The 24,371-nt window shown below is 43.4% G+C and overlaps 1 protein-coding gene and 1 long non-coding RNA gene across 5 annotated transcripts in view; one reads left to right on the top strand and one right to left on the bottom strand.

Annotated features, from left to right (window-relative positions):
• The window catches only part of ZFPM2 (zinc finger protein, FOG family member 2), a 484,892-nt gene that overhangs the window by 24,822 nt on the left and 435,699 nt on the right, over positions 1 to 24,371 (bottom strand). The gene's annotated exons all lie outside the window — the stretch shown is intronic.
• LOC142008981 (uncharacterized) lies at positions 18,307 to 19,654 on the top strand. Its single transcript, XR_012644289.1, has 3 exons — positions 18,307 to 18,354; positions 19,281 to 19,318; positions 19,437 to 19,654. It is a non-coding gene; the product is annotated as an uncharacterized LOC142008981 (long non-coding RNA).

Genomic DNA, 24,371 nt, shown 5'->3' on the forward strand with positions numbered 1-24,371 from the left:
CTAAATTAGTCAATCACGTTCAAGGGAAAAACCAGTACAATCGACAATCTTCACAGAAAGACAACTTCTCAAGATGCCTCTGCATTAAAAATTGAATTTGACAGACAATCACACTATGATTTAGTGCCATCCATGTGATCAAATATTTCTCCAACCTGCACCATGGACTAAATGAAAATCTGTGGCAATGACCTATAATTTGTTCATAAAATGGGCTTTTAAAGAGGTTTCTACTAGCGATGCACAGCTGGTTTCACTCAATGTTTTAGGTTGAGTGAATTTTTCAGCCCCAAACTGAAATAATCTACTTAGTAGGGATCGGATAGGCTCTTTAGTCTAGCAAAGAAAGCTGTAACAAAATCCAATGGCTGGAAGCTGAGGCTAGAAAGAATCAAACTGGAAATAAGGTGTGTGGGTAACCATAATGATTTACAAAGCATCATGATGGATTATCATGGTGGATTCTCCATCACTGACGATTGTAAAATCAAGATAGAATGGTTTGCTGACATATCTTCTCTAGGAATTATTTTGGGGAAGTTCTATCTATGGTATACTATGGTAACTCAGACCAGATATTTACAATGTTCCCTTTTGGCCTTGAATGTATGAACTAGCTTCCACTTATGTGAATGGGAAAACATCATATTGGCTTTAATGGGTGCAAAACAGGGACTTGAAAAAAGGAATAAAAAGATGCCTAACCTGATGATAATTTTACAGGGATATTTGATCATTTATTCCTACTCCCACAGCTCAAAATGCACAGCTAGGTAATTCCTAAAGCACCTTTTCCAAAATGATCAGAATCTAAGGACTTGATCCTGCGAACACCCATTTATGTACCTTTGCACATCTAACCTGTCCCACCAAACCATGGAACTATTAAGAAACATTATTCATACTTGTATGTGTTTACAGGATTGGGTCCTGAAAGACCAAGAACCAGATACCAACACCTGTGAAAGGTAGGGAAAAGGCACAACAGGAAGTATATAAAGTGGTTATATGTAGATAGGTCAAGATAGTCCAGAGTACAGCTAGTGTCATAGCTTTCATTTGTTTTTTCATTATGTTGTAAGGCCAGATGACTGTAAAGAGCTCATGTACTACCGTGATGTACATAACACAAAAGCCTATAAATAAATCAATTTAGGACATCACTTAAGGAGTATGCTCCTGAGTAAGTGCTGCAAGATTGGGATCATAATGATTACAGAGTTGTACAGTTATGTTACAAACAGTAGGAGTTGGAAAAATTAAGGTTTTGACTGAGGAGTGTCTTTGATGTGTGCTGCTGTGTCTGTTTTTTAGGATGAATGCAGTAGTTAAATCTAAACAGTAGCTTTGATTTTTCAGAATTTGTCATTATAAAAACTTGACGTTAATGAGAATTTTGTATCCAAACAATTAAGGGCTTGATCCTTAAGAGATTTAGGCCTTGCTTTTTTATTTCATTTTTTGTTTATTTAAAAATTCCATAGAACTGTGCATTGTATTTATGCAAATGTATTATATATAAGAACAAGGTTTTACACGCATGTTCATATATGGACATACATGTAAAAATATAAGATATACATTTATATTCTTATAGCTTATACATATATGTAAGCTTTTTTCGCTAGTTTTACATGTACACACACACACACATAACTAGAGACAAGAATTGATCTAATTTTATGTTGGCAACTTGTTGATTAAGTATTCTAATGTTTCTAGACAGAAATTCATTATTTGATAGATATATTTGCATGAATGCTTTTCATATGTGTTCTTTTACTTTATCTAATGGATCATGAAATATTATTAAATGTATATGAATTTAGGAAAATATTTTAATACAGTTCTTTATTATTATTAGAGTTATTTATACCTAAATTTTAATTATCTCTTTTTATTTAAATACCTCATCACAGAAATTGATTAAGTAATGTATAGAGACATTTTCTTATCAAATTTAATTACTTTTTTAAAAACTCTGTTATTTTAATGCCATCTGAGTAGTGGTTAAAACACATCACCTGAACCATTATATTATTTTTTCCTCTCTTTTAGAAATATTTATTTTTTGGAATTTTGTAAACTAAGTTAATTGCTAGACAGATTTTTCCATACCAAATGAATTCCCAGAAGCATATTTTTAAAGCAGTTCTCACACCACATCAGAATAAGAGCTTGAAACAGAAATGTTATAATACCTTTTGCTACAATCTCTGCTCTTAATGTGGACAATTATTTGCATATGCTCCTGGTTCAGTAATGACTTCTAGTGTTCAGTTCTTGAGGAATGCGTCAGTAAAAGAAGGCCACAGGAAAAAGACACAGAATGCCAGCAGATGGCACTCTATGCATAGCACGAACACTTTTCTGGCAGGGAGGGAAGAAACAGAAACTATTTATTTATTTATTTTTACCCTGCATTGAACATTTTACTTTGTTGCAACAAGAGCAATAATCCTGGGCGATTTCAGGCAGACTGACTGAACACTCTTGTAACCCTTTATATACTATAACTTCATGCTTGATGCTTGTCTACTATCTTTTAAGAATTGGGTCATATTTCTGTGTGGGAACAATGAAGCAGTAGGGTTTACACTATCTGACCTACAGGTACAGGGTACTAAAGTGCTAAACAGTCATAGGTGTACCAGTAAGTCACATAAGATAGTTCCATCTCTTTGTTTGATACCATGATGATGGACTAATTGGAAATACCTTAAATGAATGGAGAGACCGGTGTCTAAAGAGTATTATGAGTGCACTGGAAAAAAAAATCTAAATGAACAAACAAATTTTCAGAAAGAAGCATAGAACAAAAATATTGTAATTTGAAATCTTACTGGTTCATTTAAAGGAACAATCAGAAAATATCTCTCTTTTGCTCCAGGAGGATATATTACTTCATTTTCAAAGTTGAAGAAACCCCCTAGCAGCAGCACATTCATGCAACATTTGACTTTGTCAGACACATGCATTTCAAACAAATAAAAATAAATTAGGAAACTGAGTTGCCTAGTTGACATGTATATTGTTAAACTTGAATTTTAAAAAGAATTATAGAGTACATTATATGAAGAGTCATAGCAAATTTTTTAGTTGTCATAACAGTATTTCAGAACGTTCTACGTTGGACACCAAAGCCATCAGGAAAGTGAATGTTTATTTCTACACACACAAACCCACCCCATTCCACCTCACCCCCAGCTTATTTAATCAGTCCAATATGACCAATGGGCCAGAATCCATGTCAGAAAGTGGAGATCAGGATGTGATTACTGTGGCCTAATCATGTGTCTTCCAAAATCTATAAGCAGGACATCCCTTTGAAAGGTGAGCTGTGGAATATGTTGAGCTATGGGAGGCACCCCACCACCATTTTTTTCAGGTCATTAGATACCAATGTGTTTTAGAGTAGATCCATTACATAACTGCAGATTCCAGGCACTCTTTTCTGCTAAAAATCACTCCATTACAAAGCTACCAATTTAAAACTAAGGAAACACCTGCCATTCTCTACTCTTTAAGTAGCTGAGCTGTTTCTGGGAGACTAAAGGTTAACCTCTGATTTTATTAATGATAATTGTTAACACTGAGAATATGGGCCCCATGTGTAATGCCATGATCTTTTTAGAGAGGGTCTTGCACACAGATAAGCTGCCTTAGCAATAGCATTCTCCCTCTTTTTCCTGCTTCCCATTGAGGGCTACCTGCTGATCAGAGAACAGTGTGAGATCAGGTGGCGATTAGTGGGCAGCCCAGGAGAGTGGTAGATTCAGACCTTCCTGAGTTTTTCTGTATCATGCCAGAGCCATTTCCCATCAATTGGGAATCCTCTTACAAGGGACACCTGCGAGTACCCCTCAACCTTCAGAGGGCCTACCAGTGCAGCTCCATCAACAGCATGTCTGGACTTCTGGGGACTCAAGCCTAACAATGGAGTGCTGCAAGCACAGAGAAGAACCTGCAAGTTCAGGACCCATGTATTGTGATTCAGCATATTGGTCTGCTAAAAGCTATTTATTGCTATTAATTTCCCCAGTATAAAATCCTATTAAATAAAGAGGGTAGTTCTCACATTCATTCTAGTGAGACTCTGCGTGCAGTATAGGAACAATACTTTTATGCACTTGATAGAACATCTCATGATCCTGTCTAACAGTCTCAAGTGTACAATTGTAGCTTATGTTGCTAGGAAATCAAAGGATATGACATAAATAAAGTAAAAGGACAATAGCATTAAAGGATGCATTGAGTTAAGTTTTAGCTGTATGACTCCACTTAAAATAAGAGGGAGTTATTCTTTGAGCAAGTCTTGAAAATTTACCTCTAAGTATCTCAGGTAAATAAAACAGAAATTCAGAGAGAAGGACACAGTGATCCCATATGAGCTGCATCTTAGAGGAGCTGGTGTTTACATTGGTATAAAATTCTACCACAAAACTCTCCCCTTTTTTGGGGCTGCAGTGGCTGTGTGGAGAGCCCATGTGCATCCAGAATAAAGAAGACAGACACCTCCCTGATCAGATTTTAGTTTATATCAGTGATTGCAGAGAGGTTTCATCAAAGATACAGGACATCTTCTTTGAAATGAAGCATTTTATGTAGCATATTGGAAGTCCTGTAATAACTACAACTCAAGTTGCCTGGAGTGCTTCAAAAATCTAACCTGCTATTAAAGCAATACATTGATGCAACTCTAATCACACCACCTCCCCACCCAAAGATTTATTTTACCGCTTCACTGGACAATGTTATTGGTGACTAAATATTGCATATGTCTCATCATTCTGTTTACTCCAGGACAAAGTATAATTAACATCTTGGAATTTCTTTGAGATAGGAAGCAATCTGGTGCAATGTAAAAATGTACTTCATCATCAGCTAACCAGCACATAACCCAGCACGAAAGACAATGAATTCTACGAAACATCGTCCTGTTGATTGGCAGTGACACTCATAATATCTACAACCTGTTGGAGATGTTCCATATTTCACATTTTTTTCTGACTGTCATAAATTAGCCCACATGTGGACAAACCATCTGCATCCACATCTCAGATTCACTAAAATGGAACATTGTTCCTTTTGTGAGAAGGAATCTCTGTAGATTCGAACTAATAATTTATAGCGTATTTTACATTCCTTCTATGAGACTCTATGGCTTTGAGAGGATAGTCCTGTGTCATCTTATTTTAAATTATGTCCTCACAGTTCTTAACTTATGCCAGATTTTTATTGGAATGGAAATTGGATTTAGGATTTATCTTCAGAATGGAAGACACCACCCTTTGTGAAAGAGACAGTTTGGACCCATTCACCAGCCCTTGCAGCAGAAAATGTCTTTCAGCATCATATCATATTCTAGGTCTATAGCTCACCACCTACTTGATCAGCGTTTGGTATCTTATCCCCATCACAGTGATTGCCTTGCATTTTTAAACTCCCTTTCATTTCTATTTTCCAGTCCTCATATGTTGTTCATATTCTCTCTTCTCCTTCCTGCTTCTCATTTTTAATTTTCTACAGACTGGTATGCTATTTATCAATTATTGTTAACCTACAGTTCAGTAAAATGACATGTACAAATTGCAATACGCACACATGTGCAGTGTGTCTGCTATCACACAATTCATGAAATGATGGCCTTTCCTAGAATTTTCTCAAACCCTTACACTGACCCACATGTCTGGATGATATCTGTGTAAAAAGAAAAGCTCTTCATTATGATGAGATGTCAGTTGTATAGTTAATCAGTAGCTAATTTGGGTAAACAAAATTCTTCATGCAATTATTACAGGGACATTGTGCAGCTACTGTGCCAGGACACATGAACACACAGGAATCACTGTATTCAATCTCTTTCAGATATTAATTCAGATTAGTTTGGAGGATTTTATAATCTCCACAGATTTGAATAAATAAATTATAGCATATTTTACATGTATTCTATGCACAACAGTAAGAGCTTCATTGGCTGTGCAAGTAGGTGAAAAGAGAATGAAGACTGGGAAAACAAAACGTTATATGTAAAACCATAACTTTAATGTATTTGTCCGGAAAGTTTTTGTGATTGTTGCGGGTACATGATTGACTATTTCACTTCTAATCACATTCACTCCTTTTTTATAATTAAACAATTGTTAAATGTTAGCTCAGAAATGTAAACTACATCTAATAAGTATAACCTGTTCTCCAGAGCACAAAAGGTGAGAAGAGGAGGTATTGAAGGAAGAGAGGATGAGGTAGGGTGAACAGATCAGGAAGGAATTTCCTGCATAGATGGCTTGATTAAACAAAACAACAGGCTGAGGGTGGGGAGCAGCTACGTAAAGGGTACTGAGGAAAGTATATTACTCTAAGCAAGAGGATGTGCAATGGGGGAAGACAAAGAAAAGAAAACACAGGTCTGAAGGAGCACCCAGCAGGTTTTAACAGCGATAATGAAAAGATCAAATCACTATGGAAAGCTACAGGAAGCAAGAAAAGAAATGAAAGGGGACCAAACATGGTTATGCTGGGGGCCTGAATCATTTTCTCATTACACTTCTGTATGCCATTATCAGGAAGGTTAGGGAGATGAAGGTTGCAGTAGTCAAGAGAAACAAATTATTAAACTTGTCCCCATTCCATGCTCTAGTTCTGGCATATATTACCCCCATTCCTAAAAGAATTCTGAAAGAATCCATCATTGTAATTTCAAGGACCCTTGCTGTTAGAACATCACAGCTACCCATTCCTTCAATGAGGACAGCAGTTTCAGGGCCATACAGTTTAGGGAGCTGATGGAGAACCTTAAACATATTTTAAAAATTCAATTAATACAAGGAATACAAAGATCACTACTTCAAAAAGTCAATCAGCGTATAGTTTCATTAATTATTAATTATAATTAATAATTAATTATCCCTCTGCGCTTTAGGTCTTCATCATGGCACCTCATGGAGCAATCTGGCACAATGGAGAAATTCTGCCTCACATCCTTTACTATCTGAGGACCAGATTTTGTAATTCTTATTTACCAAGGGAAGTATTTAATCTGTTAGTAAGTACTTGAGGTCAGTGCAACTGGTCACACAGGTATGTGATATGCACTGTGAGTCCGCATTATAGAACTGAGCTCCAAAACTGAAAAGGAGGTGACAAAGAAGAAGGGGGAATGGGTTAGATAAGCACTTTGGACTACAGCAACAAAAGATAACGTAATGGCAGTGAGTATGTATGGGATTAAGTGGTTGAGCTCAGGATGCCACATTCTGGCACAGAGAGACAAGATGAATGAGGTGATATGTTTTATTGGACCATCTTCTCTTGTGAAAGAAACTTTGAAATTACACAGAGCTCTTTTTTCAAGACCTGAAGCTGTCCTGAAAAGAGTTCTGTGTAGCTCAAAAGCTTCTCTCTTTCAGCATGAGAAGCTGGTCCAGTAAAAGATATCACCTCATCCATTGTGTCTTTCCAACAGTCTGGGACCAACAGGGCTACAACAACACAGCAAATAACATGTGACAGATCCTTACTGGGTGCATCTGCATGTAAATACATTCCTTAGCCACAGCAATTTTACTTCTTAATGGATTAGTATTTATATTTAAGACAGCAGAGTCCAGAAGGAAGCTAGGAATGGTGGTGAGGGTTGAAAGAACTAGTAGCAAGGTGACAATCCAGGTGAGGAATCTGAAGCAAGAGTGTGAATAGTTGATATACAAAAATACTCTGATCCACAGTCACTGTCTACTTTTTCACCAATGTAAGTAGTTATATTTCTTTACCCATTTTTATCAAAATAATTTCCAACTTATTTCAGTCTGTCACAATAATATTTTCATATGACGAGTGTTGTAACCTAATTCCTTCATTTGAATAATACATTCATTTTTAATTACTGCAACTTGATCTCAGATTATTCAAATAACTGTTTCATTTTTATGCTTACCCTGACCCCAGTGTGTTTATAGGCTTTTATCCTTACCTGATACCAGTGTAATGTAATTATAGATTGTATTTTAATCATTTACTGTATCCTAGTGAGTTTGTTTAAATCACTTGAATCCTGAGTCTTTTATTTCTATGCCTTTTAAAATTCTACAATTGCATTCTCATTGCATAAAAGCAATGTTTTTGTAGTTTACTACAATGAATGAACATTTTGCATGCATTGCTGGCCATGTTTCTCATTTAAATTTTAAAAAGTCACCATACAGAACTCTATGTAAAAAGAATATCTGACTTGTAAACAGGCTTGGGGCAGCTCATCACTTGAGATCTTTGTTCTTAGCTCCTGCTTGCTTGTTAATAATCTATGTTTACAAGCCATTTAGCACGAAGAAAAAAACTTTACCACTTTTTATCCAACTACAAAGACAATTGTGCCTAGCAATCACTAACAACAAAAAGCTATTTTTCGACCCAGGATGTCAACTGACTGCAGATATTTTTGCCTAAATTTGTAGGAATTCTGCATTGCATCCAGCAGATAAATGTTTGGGTTTGCCAAATTTCTCATTAGTCAAAGTAATGTTTTGGATTTCACACTTACCACTTTTTCTTCAGTTGGGATTTTACTCTGAGAAGTGTCAGTGTGGGATTATTCAGTTGGTTTTAATGAGAACTTTAAATGCAACAAAACCGAATTTCTTCTTTCACCTAGTACTGACTCATGAATTACTTCATCTCAGTGTTTGGCACTGCTGCTCATGCCGGGTGAAAGACAGGCACTTACTCTCAGAAGTATGTTTTTGAAGATGACATTGCTTTGCTGCATACCCGTCAAAAGCACCAAGATCCTTCTTTTGATCAAATGAATTTCCAGTCTCTATAATGACCATTACTTTAATCACACCAAGGAAATATTTGAAGGGCTTTATATGAGCCATGTCTTTGCTGGCAACGTGGACTAAAAACCAGTAACAGACCTTTGACTCGGGGGGATGGGTGGTGTCAGACTTTGTAATGGGATGCACTGTAATAGGCTGCCTGTAGTTTTACACCATGATCCGGTCTCCAAACCTATTCTGAACTTGTCTGACTGGGCCATATGTCCAGAAGTGGAGTAGAACTGCTCATGGTATTCTCACAAAACAGACTTTCCTGCTCCAGCATCTATCTTATGTTAGGGAAGGTAGGTAGAGCAATTACAACAAGAATCAAATGCACTTGATGAGTGTAAATGACATTAGATTTGGTGGAATTAGCACCACTGGGGCATACACAGAACAAGGCAGTAGCAATAGTTGTGGGACAGGAGAAGCTGTTGACATCAGTGTGCCCGTTCTCCCTGGCTCTGTCCCAATTTGTTTTGGGAGTAAGGGAATTTTGAAGTTGTGTACGCATTTCGAAGAGCCCGCAGTTAGACTGACTGTCAGCACTTGGAAGTTAGCAGCTTTGAAATGTGCACGGCAGCCAGTATGCTATTGAGGTGCTGCATATGCATGGCAATGCCTCACTGATATTCCCCGGTCCGTGCCATTTCCATGCCCCCTTTGAAGAAGGGAGCTTGTGTAGACATGGCCCCTAGGTAGGTAAAAATGGAGAAGCATCCTAGCAGGTAAGAGAGAAATGTACAGATTCTAGTGGGTCGGAGAGAGTAGGGATTCTAAGGCGACATCTACACTACAAGAGAAATGTGAATTTATTAAAATCAGTTTTATGATGCTGGTTTTTTTAAATTCGATGTTGAGTATCCTCACTTCCCACATGCACCCAACAAGTTCAACATATTGATTCCATACTGAAATCACCAAACATTGACTTGCAGCAATGCATTGTGAGAACCTATCCCACAGTTCCCTCAGGCCCACATTCTGAGCCGGGAGCCAGGTGCACCAGCTCTGATCAATTTCCCGGCTCCAACAAAGCTGCAGGACCTGGGAAACTGACAGAACAGCAGACCTGGTCAGTTTCCCCGCTCCTGCTAGTAGTGGGGAGCTGGGAGCCAGGTGCAGCACCTAGCTTTGTGGGATACATATGGGAAACTTGTGGAGGCTAATTAATTCAAATTAAGGACACGGTGCTTCCATACTAGCCTTTATTTGAGATTTTAAATTCTAAATTGATGCTATCCGTTAATATCAACATTTTGTTATCATTTTTAGGGCAGACTAAATCAAGCTAATGACATTTAGAGAGAAGACAGTGACATTTTAATGTCAAGCTAACTCCTTTAAATTTGCTTTTATCTCATAGTGTAGATGCAGCCTAAGTTGCAGGGACTGTGAGAAGGAAAAGAGATTGTGAGGTACAGCGATGAGGATTTCCATCCCCACATCTAGAAAAGGCAAAACATTATGAAAGGCCTTTTTCCTAGAAGCCTGCAGGAAAAGAGAAGACAGCCTATTCCCACAAGCCAAAGGGGTGGGGAAGAAAGGGGAGCATGCCCCTCTCCCAGTGACAAGAAATCTGTCCCTTTATTGCTCTGATTTTCAGGGGCATGCAGATCTGTAACTTAACGGGTATGGTTTGGCAGTAGAGATTAAGGCATGAGTTTATTTTTTTCTGTCTCTTTTATGTATTTCATTTCAGAATTACACAATCTACCTCCTCTTATTTTCAGGTGTTACTTGAATCATTTTTGTCTCATAGTCTACCCATTAGTTTCACTCACATTATCATCTCAGCTTCATCTTTTCATTCTCCTTCGCTCTTTCCTGCTTTCAATCCTCTACTTTCTCATGAACTTCCCCAGTAATCAGTTTTTCCCCTAATTCCTATAATAGGAAAATCCTACTGACATAGGGGGCTTGTCTGCACTACCACCTTCCTTTGAAAGAAGAATGGTAATTAGGGTGTTGGGAGCTCACTAATGAAACGCTGCGGTGCATAGGCAGCCCTTCATTAAGCAAATTCCCCCCCCGCCCCCCGCCGCAGCAAACTTTGAAGTACCAGCATGCATCTAGTCGTGGGTCACCCGCTGGTACTTTGAAGTGCTGAGGCAAATTTTGAGGAGTAAAGGGACTTAGAAGTTGCCCCAGCATGCTCCCCTTTCGAAGTACCGGCAGGGTGAGCCATTTGAAAGAAGGTGGTAGTGTAGACAAGCCCAGGAGGAAATCCTCAATACATCATTGTGAAGGAGGCTAAAGAGAAGCAAGTTTGATCGTGGCTAAAGGACAGATCCTACCATCATTAAAAATACCACAAATAAATGCACGTTCGATATTTCAAAACATTGGTAAATTGGCTGGATTTACTCTTGCCTCTTCTGGATGATTCTCTCTTGGTCACAAAGGAATTGTGACTACAGTGCATCCAGCACCTTGAATTCCACAGACGTAAATATTGCACCACAAGGCTGCATCTACACTACAGTTCTGCTCTGAAAGAACGTATTTCGAAAGAGAACATTGAAAGATGCTCTTTCGAAATGGAATGTCTACACACACCAGCGGGGACCGAAGGTTTAGTCCATTCTTTCAAAAGGCCCCCAGCACAATTTCGAAAGAGAGCGTCTACATACGCCAGGGCACTCTTTTGAAAGAGCAGGGACAGGAAGCGCCACGGGCAGGGTCGCATGGCAGACGAGCCCTTCAGGGGCCACCACCTGCTGTTCCCTTAAAAGGCACCCCCTCCTGTACCTCAGCCTGCACACTCCGAGAGCCAGCAACCCTGCCCCCAGGCAGTGCGAGAGCAAGAGAGAGAGACAGCGAGAGCAAGAGAGACAGCGTAGGTGGCATCCTGGGCCCCGAGCAGCACCCCCACTTCATTGCAGCCGTGGCCAGCACGCTGGCCATGGTCCTGCCAGCCATGCTGCAACAGCTCCGGGTGGCCACCACAATAGCCACCCTCATGAATGCCATCCTCAGGGCGCAATGTCCCTGGCCGGTTCCCCTGGTCATCCGCCGCCTGTGGAGCTTCCCCACAAGCAGCAACTGGTGGGACCGGCTGGTGCTGGAGGACTGGGGCGAAGACCGGTGGCTACAGAACTTCGGGGTGATCAAGGGTACATTCCTGGAGCTGTGCCACTGGCTTGCCCCAGCCCTCCAGCACCAGAACACACACCTGAGGCCGGCGCTCCCCTGCACAAAAGGGTGGCCATTGCCTTATGGAAGCTGGCCACCCCAGACAGTTACCGATCCATTGGCCACCAGTTCGGGGTGGGCAAAGTCACCATCAGGGCCATCCTCATTGAGGTAAGGCGTGCCCAGCTCACATCTAGACTGCATGCAGGGGGTGGGGGCCAGCCTGGCGACAGGCACCATCAGGACAAGGGCGGGCACCCCGGGGCCAGGGGCGGGGATGGGGACGGGCACGAGTGGGCAAGCCGCACCCCACCCCACGCTCATGAGTGCACCCCCCTCTGCCCTGCAGGGGTCCAGGTGGTCAACAAGGTGCTCCTGAGGCAGCTGGTGTGCGTCGGGGACCTGGACAATGCCATCTGGGGATTCCAGGAGCTGGGCTTCCCCAACTGCTTTGGGGCCCTGGATGGCACCCACATCACCCTCCGGGCCACGGAGCACAGCTGCGGGGCCTACGTGAATTGCAAGGGCTACCACTTGGTGGTCCTGCAGGCCCTGGTTGACGCCAATGGCCAGTTCAAGGACATCTATATGGGCTGATCCGGCCATGCCCAAGATGCGAGGGTCTTCAGGAACTCAGGGCTGGGACGTCATATGGCTGAAGGGACCTTCATCCCCCAGAGGGAGCTCCCCATCGGGGACACGATGATGCCACCTTGCATCGTGGTGGACACGGCCTACTCCCTGTAGGCCTGGCTGAGGTGGCCATACACCGGGCACAGCCAGCCGAGCCAGGACCTTTTTAATGAGTGGCTGAACCATGCCCGGAACACTGTGGAGTGGGTATTCGGCCGCCTCAAGGGGCATTTTAGATGCCTCTGCACCAGGCTGGAGGTGGGCCTCCCCAACATCCCAGCAGTGGTTGGGGCCTGCTGCACCCTCCATAATGTGGTGGAGGCAAAACACAAGCCGTATATGCAGGAGTGGGCTGCTGAGGCGGGGCGTGGGTCCGAACAGCTCTCTGCTGCCCTGTGCCATCAGGCCCAGCAGGATGAGGTGCGTGTAAGGGAGGCCCTGTGCTAGGCCTTTGAGCTGGGGCCACGGTAGCCCTCCCCACCCTGCACTCTCCCCCCGACCCACACCCTGCACACACACCCCCCGACCCACACCCTGCACACACATGCACACCCACCAGCACACATGCACGGGGGATACAGGGTAAACCATAAAAATAAACTGTTTACTATGTGGAAAAACTGTGCCCCTCATTATCTGGGGGAACTATATACATGTGTGGGGGGAGGGTGAATGGGGAGAACTAGATACATGTGTGGGGAGAACTATTTACATGGGAGGGGGGAGGGCGGACGGAGGGCCAGGGTGGGGGACCTTCACCCCTCCAGGGGGCTCAATGGCTGGGAGCCCCGTCACCCACACCTGCCCCTACCTCCACGTGTTCGGGGGCCCCACCAGGGCTAGTGGCACAGGGAGGTAGGGGCATGGCTTGGGCATGGTCCCCGCACCTGTGCCAGGCTCGGCACAGGGGAAGGCGGGGAGGGGGTTCGGCCTCCACCGGGCCAGGTGCAGGAGGCTGGACAGGGGGTGGTGGAGAGGGAGCAGGGCCTCGAGGTTGGCCTCCTCGGGGGGAGCCATTGTGGGGGAGGCAGGGGGCTGTGGGATTGGGGGGGAACCACTGGGAGGGAGGGTGGATGCACGGGCGAGGGGAACGGTGGGGGGGGCGATGGGGCCTGTGGGTGTGGGAGTGACCCATGATGGAGCAGTGGCAGGGTCCAGGTAGCCGACCATGGCCTGGGTGAGGGAGTCCAAGTTGGACCCCCCTGGTCTCATGCCTGCTGCTTCATGGCAAGCCACTCCCGCACAACACCCATCAGCTCCCTGAGGGCAGCCATGTGGGCCATGTCCCCTGCCTCCTCCTCCCTGGCCTGGTGGAGCTGGCAGAGGAACCGAGGAACATTTCCAAGGCCTGGGCCGCCCCCCTCACCCTCCATCGTCAGGCTCCCCAGGCCCGTCGTGGGGCTGGTCTGTCTGCTGGAGCTGTGGAGATATAAGGGGAGAAGAACGGGCCATTAGTCCCGGTGAGGGACCCCCTGAACTCCTCCACCCCATCCCGGTGGTCCGGCAGGGACCGCATCCAGGGTTCCCCGTATGGGTTGTGGGAGCACTGGCTCTCTTCTGCTTCCCTCAGTCCCTCTGCGGCCCATGGACTGTCCAGCCCGCATGGTGCTGGGTGCCACACGTCAGCCCTCTGAGATGGGGGTGGCGGGGCCGTCTGGCCTGCCTGTACCCTGGGGCTGATATCCCTGCGCGTGGGCTGTGGCCATCCTGGGCAGGACTGCACGCCCCCTCCCCCGGCCCTGCGGCCACCAGTGTGCACGATACATACCTGTGGGTCCCTCCGGGAAACTGGGCAAGGTGCAGTCGGAGGGATCCAGGCTGAATGGGCCCAAGGGGATGTTGATGATGAGGGCCCCCTCGCTCGAGCCCTCATCATCTCTCATGTCCTGGACCCTTGAGGGGCACCTGCAGGTGGCCAGTGGTTCGGGCCAGTCCTCTCCCTCGGTCCCTTTCCCCATCTCCTCTGGCTCGGTCGGGGGGTCGGCAGTTTCCAGGTACACAGCTGGGGGTCCTGCCTCCTTGGGCCCAAGGAGGCGGTCCAGTTCTTGATAATAGGGGCAGCTGGTGGTGCTGCCCTTGACCACCCGGCCGTGTCCTGAGCCCAACAGTAGCTCTGCCAGAGCTCCTTCACTTTCAACCTCACCTGGTCCAGGGCCTGGGTGGGGTGACCCCGGCCGGTGAGGCCCTTGGCGAGGCGCTCGAAGGCAGGTGTGTTTCGGCGCCGGACCCCCATCTGTTGCAGGACCTCCTCATCTGTCCAGAGGGCAAGGAGGTCCTGCAGCTCCACCTCTGTCCAGAAGGGGCCCAACATTTGGGGGGCTGGCTCCCCTCCTGTGGGGACTTCCCCCAGTCCCTGGATGGCCCCTGGGGTGGGTGGCAGTCCCGGCTGCTGGCCATGGTGCCGGAGGTGCTGCTGCTTCCCCTGGGGCGTTGCAGCTGGGAGCTGTGCAGGTGGCAGCGTGGGCTTCCTGCTGCCTGCATGCTCTCAGCTTCCTGCCTGAGGGCTTCTGGGAGCCTGTATGCTGAAGAGTGGCCGGATGCTGGAGCCATAGAGCTCCACTTGTGCTGTAAGTGGTGCTGCCGCCTGCCAGCTGATCACAGCCATGGAGGACCCGGTCTGTCAAAACACAGGGCCGCGGAGCGTCTACACTTGCTCTGTTACGAAAATGTCTTTCAAAAGAGGGCGCTTTTCCCATCCCGAGAGTGGAGGACCAACTTCGAAAGAACGGGGGAGTTCTTTCAAAGTTAATTTCGAAAGAGCGCTGTGTCAGTGTAGACGCTCCACGGCTTCTTTTGAAAGAACTCAGTCTTACGATCCTAATTTCAAATGTACTTGCTAGTGTAGACGGACCCCAATTGTCTGAAGAGGAGGGTAAATAAGAAGAGTGACTATGGGTTTACTCAACATGATAAGTGACAAAATGAACTATTGTGTTTTTTCCAAGATCCAGAGAAAGAAGCATATTTCCCTCTAGGTCTGTGTCTACACTACATTCTCCTTTCATAGGAAAAGTGCAAAGGAAGGAGATTTAAAATGCAAATGAAGCACTGATTTACAACTCTCGTGCCTCATTTGCATAATCTCGCATGATCACTTTTTGGAAGAGAATTTTCCAAAAGCAAAATCAGCCATGTAGATGGGGTTCCTTTGGAAAAAGTCCCCGTTTTCGAAAGAACCCTTCCTATTTTGTTTCAGGAAGAACAATTCTTTCGATTTTTTTTTTCTGAAGAAAACCTGTCTACACAGCTGTTTTTGCTTTCGGAAAAGTCTCTTCTGAAAACATGATCATGTGATATTATGAATAAGAGGCATGAGATGTGTAAATCAGTGCTTCATTGCATTTTTGATCTCCCTCATTTGCATTCCTCCTCCTTAGCATACCCCTGTAAGATCTCTCTTCCAGAAGATCCCCCTCCAGAATCAAAGCAGCTGTGTAGATGGGGCTCCTTCAGAAATTCCCCTTTGGGAAGACCATTTTTCTGCAAACATCTTCCTAGCATCTACACAATGCAACCACAATTTCAAAATTATTTTGAAGGAGTGGTTGGCTTATTTTGAAATTGGTAAATGCCATTGAATGAGGAATAGTGCCCATTTTGAAATAGGTGCTGTTAAGACGCTGAATAGAGACTCTTTTGAAATAAGCTATAACGCATCCAATGGCTCTATTTGTGTAGATGCCGTATTTTGAAACAAGTGCTTCAAAATGCATATTGGCTGTGGCCACACTAGCCCCTCTTTCTGGAGGAGGCATGCTAATGAGCCACTTCGGCAGATGCTACTGAGGCTCTAGCATGAATATGCAGTGCCTCATTAGCATAATGGTGAACGCGCGAACTTCAAACGTGTTGGTTTCTAAATGCACACCACCCATGTAGCCGGGGGTCTTTCAGAAGGACCCCCTGACTTGTAAGCTCCTTCTTCCCATCTGGTTTTGGGAAGAAGGGACTTTCAAAATCAGGGGGGTCATTTTGAAAGGCCTTGGCTGCACAGGCGGCATGCATTTTGAAACCGGCATTTTCGAAGTGCATACAGCTGCCACTATGCTAATACACATAGGTCCTGAGACTAGAAGGAGACATTGTGATAACTTAGATTGCTCTCCTGTAGCATAAAGAACTTCAGCAAAATAGTTCCTGGAATATGTCTTTTAGGGAAAAAGCAGTTTTGATTTTAAATTTGACAGCAGAGGCAAGTCCATCATGACCTTTGGTAATCGTTTCAATGTTATTTATCTTCTCTGTTAAAAAGGAAAACCTTGGCTACATCTCCACTAGCACAAATCTTTGAAATGATCAGGGATTTCGAAGTTGGAGGGGTCCTTTAGAAAAGGACCCCCATCTGGATGAGCCACGCGGCAGCAACATGCAGCAATTTCGAAGAGCCGTGGCCGGCAGCAGGCTAATGAGGCGCTGAATATGCATTTCAGTGCCTCATTAGTAATCTTCAAAATGTCCATTTGCATGGCCATTTTGAAGTTTTGTTTCAGTGTAGACATGGCCCTTATATCTAGTCTAAATTAGTCTGGTGTTAACGTCCCATCATCAGATCACATTACAGCTTTCTCTGCTAGATAGAAGAGCCCATAATCAAATATTTGTTTTGTTCCCCATGTAAACTGTGATCAAGTCAACCCTTATCCTGTTGTTTAACCAAAGTGACTTCCTTAAATCTGTCACTATAGAACGAGATCTTACAAAACTGCTAGGATTCTTGATGCTTTCTGCTTCTTGAATCAAGCCCACTTCCAACCTGACCTTAAAGGACCCCACCGTTATGAGTAAGAGGGTAGATCAGTTTTCACAGTTATTCAGTCACTAAGCTAGTCTTGTGAGACTGCCAGCTAAAGTGACACTTGTGCTGGGGACACTTATTCACTAGAAATTGATGGAGACCACTAACACAGGCCATCAAAAAGCTAAGGAAAGTTAATGACTTTCCAGCATGATTGATTCTGGTTGAATTTAATTGAGTGATCTAGAAGTGAAGGTGTCTATATTCCTTTATTAACCTCCTTTGCTACACTAGCCTTGGCTTTCTGGTTTCAAAATTAGCTCTCCCCTATGCTCATATCAATAGATGCAAACAATTTATACAGAATGCCTTTTAAACATTCTTGGATGGGAATACAGCCCCTAATAATCAAACTTGGTACAAAGACTGCTTCTTTGGCATGACTATATTCATAGCCATCTGTTAACATGGAATTGTGCCTACTTACACGGAGATATGCCAGTTTTAACAAGATATAGGTGCCATCCACATGTAAGATTCTAAGAATAGGCTCTACAAAATAGCAGTGAACATTTCTCTCCAAAAAAAATCCACCTGGTGACAAGTTTAATACCAGGGATCTTAAATATGTCTATGGGTTTTATAACCTCAAGTAATTACTTATTTTGTACTTTTACTCAAATTGCTCCAGAGCTGGACATTCTGCAATAGGTAAAGTTAACTTACGTACACATCCTGATCACTGATCAGCATCATCAGTGCATTTAATCTAGTTTGGAGATCAAGTGAGAAAGAGCTAAAATTTCTGTTTTGTGTCTCTCAGGCAAAACTCTACTGAACTGATAGCAAAGTTTCATCTTTTAGTTAAATATAAGATATGCTCACAGTTACAAGAATGTCTTTGGAGATCCTCCACAACCAATAACTTTTCTTAATTACAGATTTGACAAAAACATCACTCAGCTAAGCTGCAAACTCCTGTGGATGTGGACTCCAAAGAAATTACTCCTACCTCACAATCTACAGGTCCAGGTGATCTGTTACAGAAGATGTTTAGAAAAGCCTTGGCTAGGAATCGCATCTCAAACTGTAGTTGAATGGTTGCCCTCTGAGCTTATTTCATTCAATTTCACTATACACAGCTAGAAATAGGCATCAGAGTTATTTTATATCTCTGGCTTTCACAACTTAGCAGGGAATGTGAATTATATCCACAATGATGACATAGATACTCATGAAATGAGATGACTACAGTGATTCTAAATAGTGTGACAGCTTGAATATGCAGATAACCTAGAATCTCAAACAAGATATAGCATATGCAATTGATAATACACGAAGAAATCCAGAGAAAACCACATATTAAACTTAATATAAATTTGCTGTATCTGAGAAACAATGTGCAAATTTTCAGTGGCTTAGAGTTAAAAACAATGGCAGCTGTAAGAGGCTGGATACTGAAAGTTTACTAATATTCTGCTCAAAGTACATAACAGTTTCCAGGAAACCTGATGCACAATCACCCTTTGAAGAATTCATTGTATCATACTATATCATGGGGGGAATAGCTCAGTGGTTAGAGCATTGGCCTTGTAAACCCAGGCATTTGAGCTGAATCATTGACGGGCGCTATGGAGGGTTTGGGGGAGGTTAGATGTAAACAAAAAAAACCCAAATCTATCATGGTTGGTGATAGGTCTTGCTTTGTGGGCTGTGGACTGTAATCCATGACCTCTTGATATCCCTTCCTGTTCTGTGATATTAATTAGACCATTTCCAGAATGCTTTACCCTGTAATCAAAATAAATCTCTAAAAAGGTCACATATTATTTAAACAGTTTCAACTCTTCTTACATGGTAGCAGCCAGAGCCAACTGAGCCATAGTAAACCAATGGCTCTGACTTGTTTCTTAGATTAGTGTCAATTCCTGCTGATAGCTTTACTCTTTCTTTTTCAGTTCCATACGTTGCTGAAGAGGCAACCTCTCTGCAATAGGTAAGTCCATTTCATCCAGTGCAGCATCTGGAGTACATAAATACGGATTAATGGCATCTGAAATATGCCAGATTCCAACTATCCCAGGTGACTGTTCTTCTCCCAACTTGGCTTTCAGAGTTGATGCTGTTGTGCTGGTGCTCTGAGGAGAAGACCCACTGTCTTCTTCGTATGATTTGGCTACTTCTCTGGAGAAAGGCTGGGTGTATTACCAATGGACTTACAATCTGTACACTCTGCATGCTAAATCCAGATGTTAATATGACAGTTGTGTAAGATGATTTTCCTATATGAGTAAAGGAAGATACATGTTTTTATGTTCTTTTAGAGGGCAGGGCGTAATGCTGGTGAGGGAAAGGGGTGATGGGGAGGAAGAGGAAGAGATTTTTGTTTTCTGATTCAGAGTTAGGGTTGCTGAATGACATATCACAGAAGGCTTTAGAAAGACACTTCAATCCCGGTACCTGTGGAAACTGCCTGAAAAATAGGGCCTAATTGCTCTTTTATTGTAAAAGTGTCCATGCCTTTTCTCCTGTAAAAAGAACATGTTGGATTGCACAATAAAAGCTTCCACCACTACATTACATTTTCAGTCATAAATATAACTTTCACAATGTTGGATTTTAATAGGCTGGGAGCTTTCTTTTATTAACGTTGACACCAGGGTAAACTAGAGGAGTGTAATGGACACAGGGTATAATTTATCTTGAATGTAGTAAAACTCCTTTTATACTTTTTTTAGTTCCTGAGACTCAGCAAAGCCAGAAAAGGAAATAAAAAGTGATTTTAACCTTTAACATAAATGTTATAACCTCAAGCTACCAATCAACCCATTTTGAGTTATACCAGCATAAAATATAACACAATCAGCTGCCAAATGCATTAGCTATGAATTTTAGACTAAAAATGGGAGTAGAAGAGAAGGCTCAATGTGCTTTTTCACTAATTTCAATTAATAAAACCATGAAATAGATGACAATTTCAAAAGTACAATTTATTACTGGACATTCAGTGCTTATTTATGTGACAAATACGGACCTCTATTTTATATTCATAGATTCTCCAAGTTGTTTCTTTCTTCTTATGAGTGTTTGACACAAAGTGAGTAGGTGAAAACTTCAGTTCAAAGCTGAGGATTTAATGTCCTTCCACCTACCTGGCCCTTGCTCAGGTTCTGTGTTCCTAGCTTTGTTTAATTCTGTTAGTTGCAACATCATAAAAAACACAGAGCTGGAGTCTGTGGAGTCTAGTCTTTACTATAGTTCTTATAGGTTTGCATGAAAAATCCATTGACTATAGTGTTACCAGAGTAAATGTGCTGTATGCTGAAAAATTCTGTCACTTTCTATTAGTTGTAAATTATCGACTAGCATAAACCCTAATTTCATTTGTCACATTCTGTTGCTTTGCTGCTCTTCCTTGTTCCCATTCTGTCATTCTGGCAGGCCCACTCTGCCCCAGGTATCACGGCATCGCCATCTGCACCCGACATCTGTCTCTCTATTGATCACACGGGTTTAGCACTTGATCAAACTGAGCACGACAGAATACCTCTCTTTTTGCAATACTGCCAATGCCAACTGCCGCATGAAATCTATTACAAAAGCATTCTTTTACCGTCATTCTAAAACTGCAGTTGGGTTTTTCTGCTTTTACAGAATTCTAAGAATTATTTTTCTTTGACTTTCCTCAATTGTTGCAAAGAAGCAAAATGAACAGGCTGGAGAAAATGAAAAATTGGAAAATTATTCAAAAGGAAATTATTTATCAAATTAAATATTGGCTCTTTTAAAAAAGGTAAATAGTAACTGTAAACTGCTGGCTTTGCAGTAGAGTGATAGTACACTTGAAGATACTTAGCAAATGCCCCTGACAAAGCAAGTCTCTGAGTTTCATCAGAATTTTCCAGATCTAAAGAAGTGGGTCTGTCCCATGAAAGCTCGTTACCTAATAAATCATTTTGTTAGTTTTTAAAGTGCTACAGAACTGCTTTTTGGTTTTAAGTCTCCATAAGAGAAGGTATTAATTACAGCAATATATGTTGATGAATGTAGCAAAGCACCAATAGCAGCAGTAAAGGCTTTGCCATATAGCCACATGTAAGTACGTGTCTAGTGGAAAAAATGAAAGCAGCTCCAGGGGCATGATCAAACTCCCACTGAATCAATAGAAAAAGTCACATGTTTCAATGAAGGTTGGACTGGGTGGAGGTGTGGAAGCTACGGCATGCCAGCTGCAGAGCCGTGAGTATCCAAGGCTGGGACTAGTGGCCACTAGGAGATGCAAGTTTCCATGCCTGCAGGTGCTCAGGTAAACAAACCATCTGGTGGCTCATCTGTGGCTAACCCTGATGAACCATGTGTGACCAACACACTAGAGGTTCCCCATCTCTGATCTAGGGACCCATTCCAACACTCACTGAACTCAGTGCATCCGACAAATCTTGTGCAGTCTATGGGCTGGAGGTTCCCCATCTCTGCTCTAGACAGGCCATTAGATTATTATACACATTATTTTTGCTGTGTACATCCATCTGTATGCCCAGGCAAGATTCCACCATGTCGGTTCACCCATTCCCCACCCCCGACACACCGTGCCAGCCCAGCCCCTCCTCCAGCCAGCACAGGGCTTGGCCTATTCCCGCCAATGGTGCCCCACCAACGCCCCCCACAACAGAGCCCAGCGCCACCCTGACAGCTCCAGCCCATCCCCCAGCCAGCACAGGGCCTGCCCCAGCCCCCAAGGAGATCCTTCCCTGGCCAGAGGAGGACTCGGCCCATACACTTTGGATGTGTAGTATAAAAGGCTTCTGCCTAGAACTTTCTTCTGGCTCAACTTCTGCTTGCAAGAGGAGCTGCAACAGGGCCTCTAGTATTCTCTAAATGAGATCTCAGACTAATAGAAGTCAATCACATCACTGCCTTCAGTGATGCTGCACTAATTTAGATGAGCAGAGAATCTGGATTATATTAGGAGACGAACTACAATGTGAGGCAGCAAAACTAGAATGTGGGGGAGAAAAATCCCAATAATAAGCCATAAACCATCCTGGCTATGTCTACACTACAGAGATCTTTTGAAAGAAGCTCTTCCAGAAGATCTCTTCTGAAAGAATTTCTTTCAAAAGAGTGCATCCACACACAAAAATGCAGATCGAAAGACAGCATCCACACAGCCCCCAGTCTTTCAAAAGGATGGGCCAGGGATCGAAAATGAAGACTGTTCTTTTGAAAGATGGGCCCTGAAAAGTATCTACACGTTTTCTTTCAAAAGAAGCTTTCTAAAGGCGGGGGGTGGGAAACACTTTTCCTGAAACGGGGAAGGAAGAGCGATTTTGAAGGGAGTGCTACATTCTTTTGATTTACTTTCAAAAGAACACTCTTGTGTGTAGACGATCCATAGGCTCTTTCAAAAGAGCCCCCTTCTTTCGAAAAATCTTTCAAAAGAATTTGCTAGTCTAGACTCAGCCCCTATGACCAATCATGACACCAGAATGAAAAGCCACATGGAGTAGACAGTTCAGAACTTCATCAATGGCTTCTGCCCCTTTCTTTCTAGTATATTTTGATTAGCAGTGAAATAGTTCACTAGGGCTACGTCTACACGTGAAGCCAACATCGAAATAGCTTATTTCGAAGTAGCAACATCGAAATAGGCTATTTCGATGAATAACGTCTACACGTCCTCCAGGGCTGGCAACGTCGATGTTCAACTTCGACGTTGCGCGGCACCACATCGAAATAGGCGCTGCGAGGGTACGTCTACATGCCAAAGTAGCACACATCGAAATAAGGGTGCCAGGCACAGCTGCAGACAGGGTCACAGGGCGGACTCAACAGCAAGCCGCTCCCTTAAAGGGCCCCTCCCAGACACAGTTGCACTAAACAACACAAGATACACAGAGCTGACAACTGGTTGCAGACCCTGTGCCTGCAGCATTGATCCCCAGCTGCCGCAGAAGCAGCCAGAAGCCCTGGGCTAAGGGCTGCTGCCCACGGTGACCATAGAGCCCCGCAGGGGCTGGAGAGAGAGCATCTCTCAACCCCCCAGCTGATGGTCGCCATGGAGGACCCAGCAATTTCGATGTTGCGGGACGCGGATCGTCTACACTGTCCCTACTTCGACGTTGAACGTCGAAGTAGGGCACTATTCCTATCTCCTCATGAGGTTAGCGACTTCGACGTCTCGCCGCCTAACGTCGAAGTTAACTTCGAACTAGCGCCCGACGCGTGTAGACGTGACGGGCGCTATTTCGAAGTTGGTGCCGCTACTTCGAAGTAGCGTGCACGTGTAGACGCAGCCTATGTTGGCATGTACAATACCATGATTTTCAAATATCAGAAGGTTAACTGTATTAGTCTGTATCTGCAAAAACAATGAGGACCTGTGGCACCTAAAAGACTAACAGATTCATTTGGGTATAAGCTTTTGTGGCAAAGAAGCAGTGATGAAATGGGTTTTTGCCCACCAGAGCTTATACCCAGGTACATCTCTTAGTCTTTAATGTGCCACAGGACTCCTTGTTATAATTGTCCAAGTTAACTATCTGATTTACACAGGCAGCCAACAGATCCTATCAACAATGCCTTTAGTTGAGATCAACAATTCATAAGAGGGTTGGGGCAGGAGAGTGAGACCTAAGGGGGAAACTTCTAACTGGTTGACTAATCGGTTTTAGGGCAGCTTTGTGACACTGCACAAGACTCTCTCAATTAAAACCATTTTAACATAAAGGTTTGGTGTCCAAGATACAAGTTACCATCAAGAAGTACCAGCTTGCCAAGATACCATGAGCTAACACCCTCCATCCTCTACGTGTAATGGCAAATAAAACATCTTCTGTGCTTCACTTAGTTTTAGGTGTATTAATTCCCAGTGACTTTAACATGAGATTTCAATCCTGTACAATATGAAGAAAATTAGTCTCCAGGTGTAATAATACTACTAGACATCATCATACCAGGTAGATAAGGCTAACGGGGAAATTCGAGGATGCACAATTTACAGTCACACTGAATTTGCTTACCAAAACTGCTATCAAAGAATTACAGTC

This window comes from Carettochelys insculpta, chromosome 2, assembly GCF_033958435.1.
Source record: "Carettochelys insculpta isolate YL-2023 chromosome 2, ASM3395843v1, whole genome shotgun sequence".
In the NCBI taxonomy this organism is placed as follows: domain Eukaryota; kingdom Metazoa; phylum Chordata; order Testudines; family Carettochelyidae; genus Carettochelys; species Carettochelys insculpta.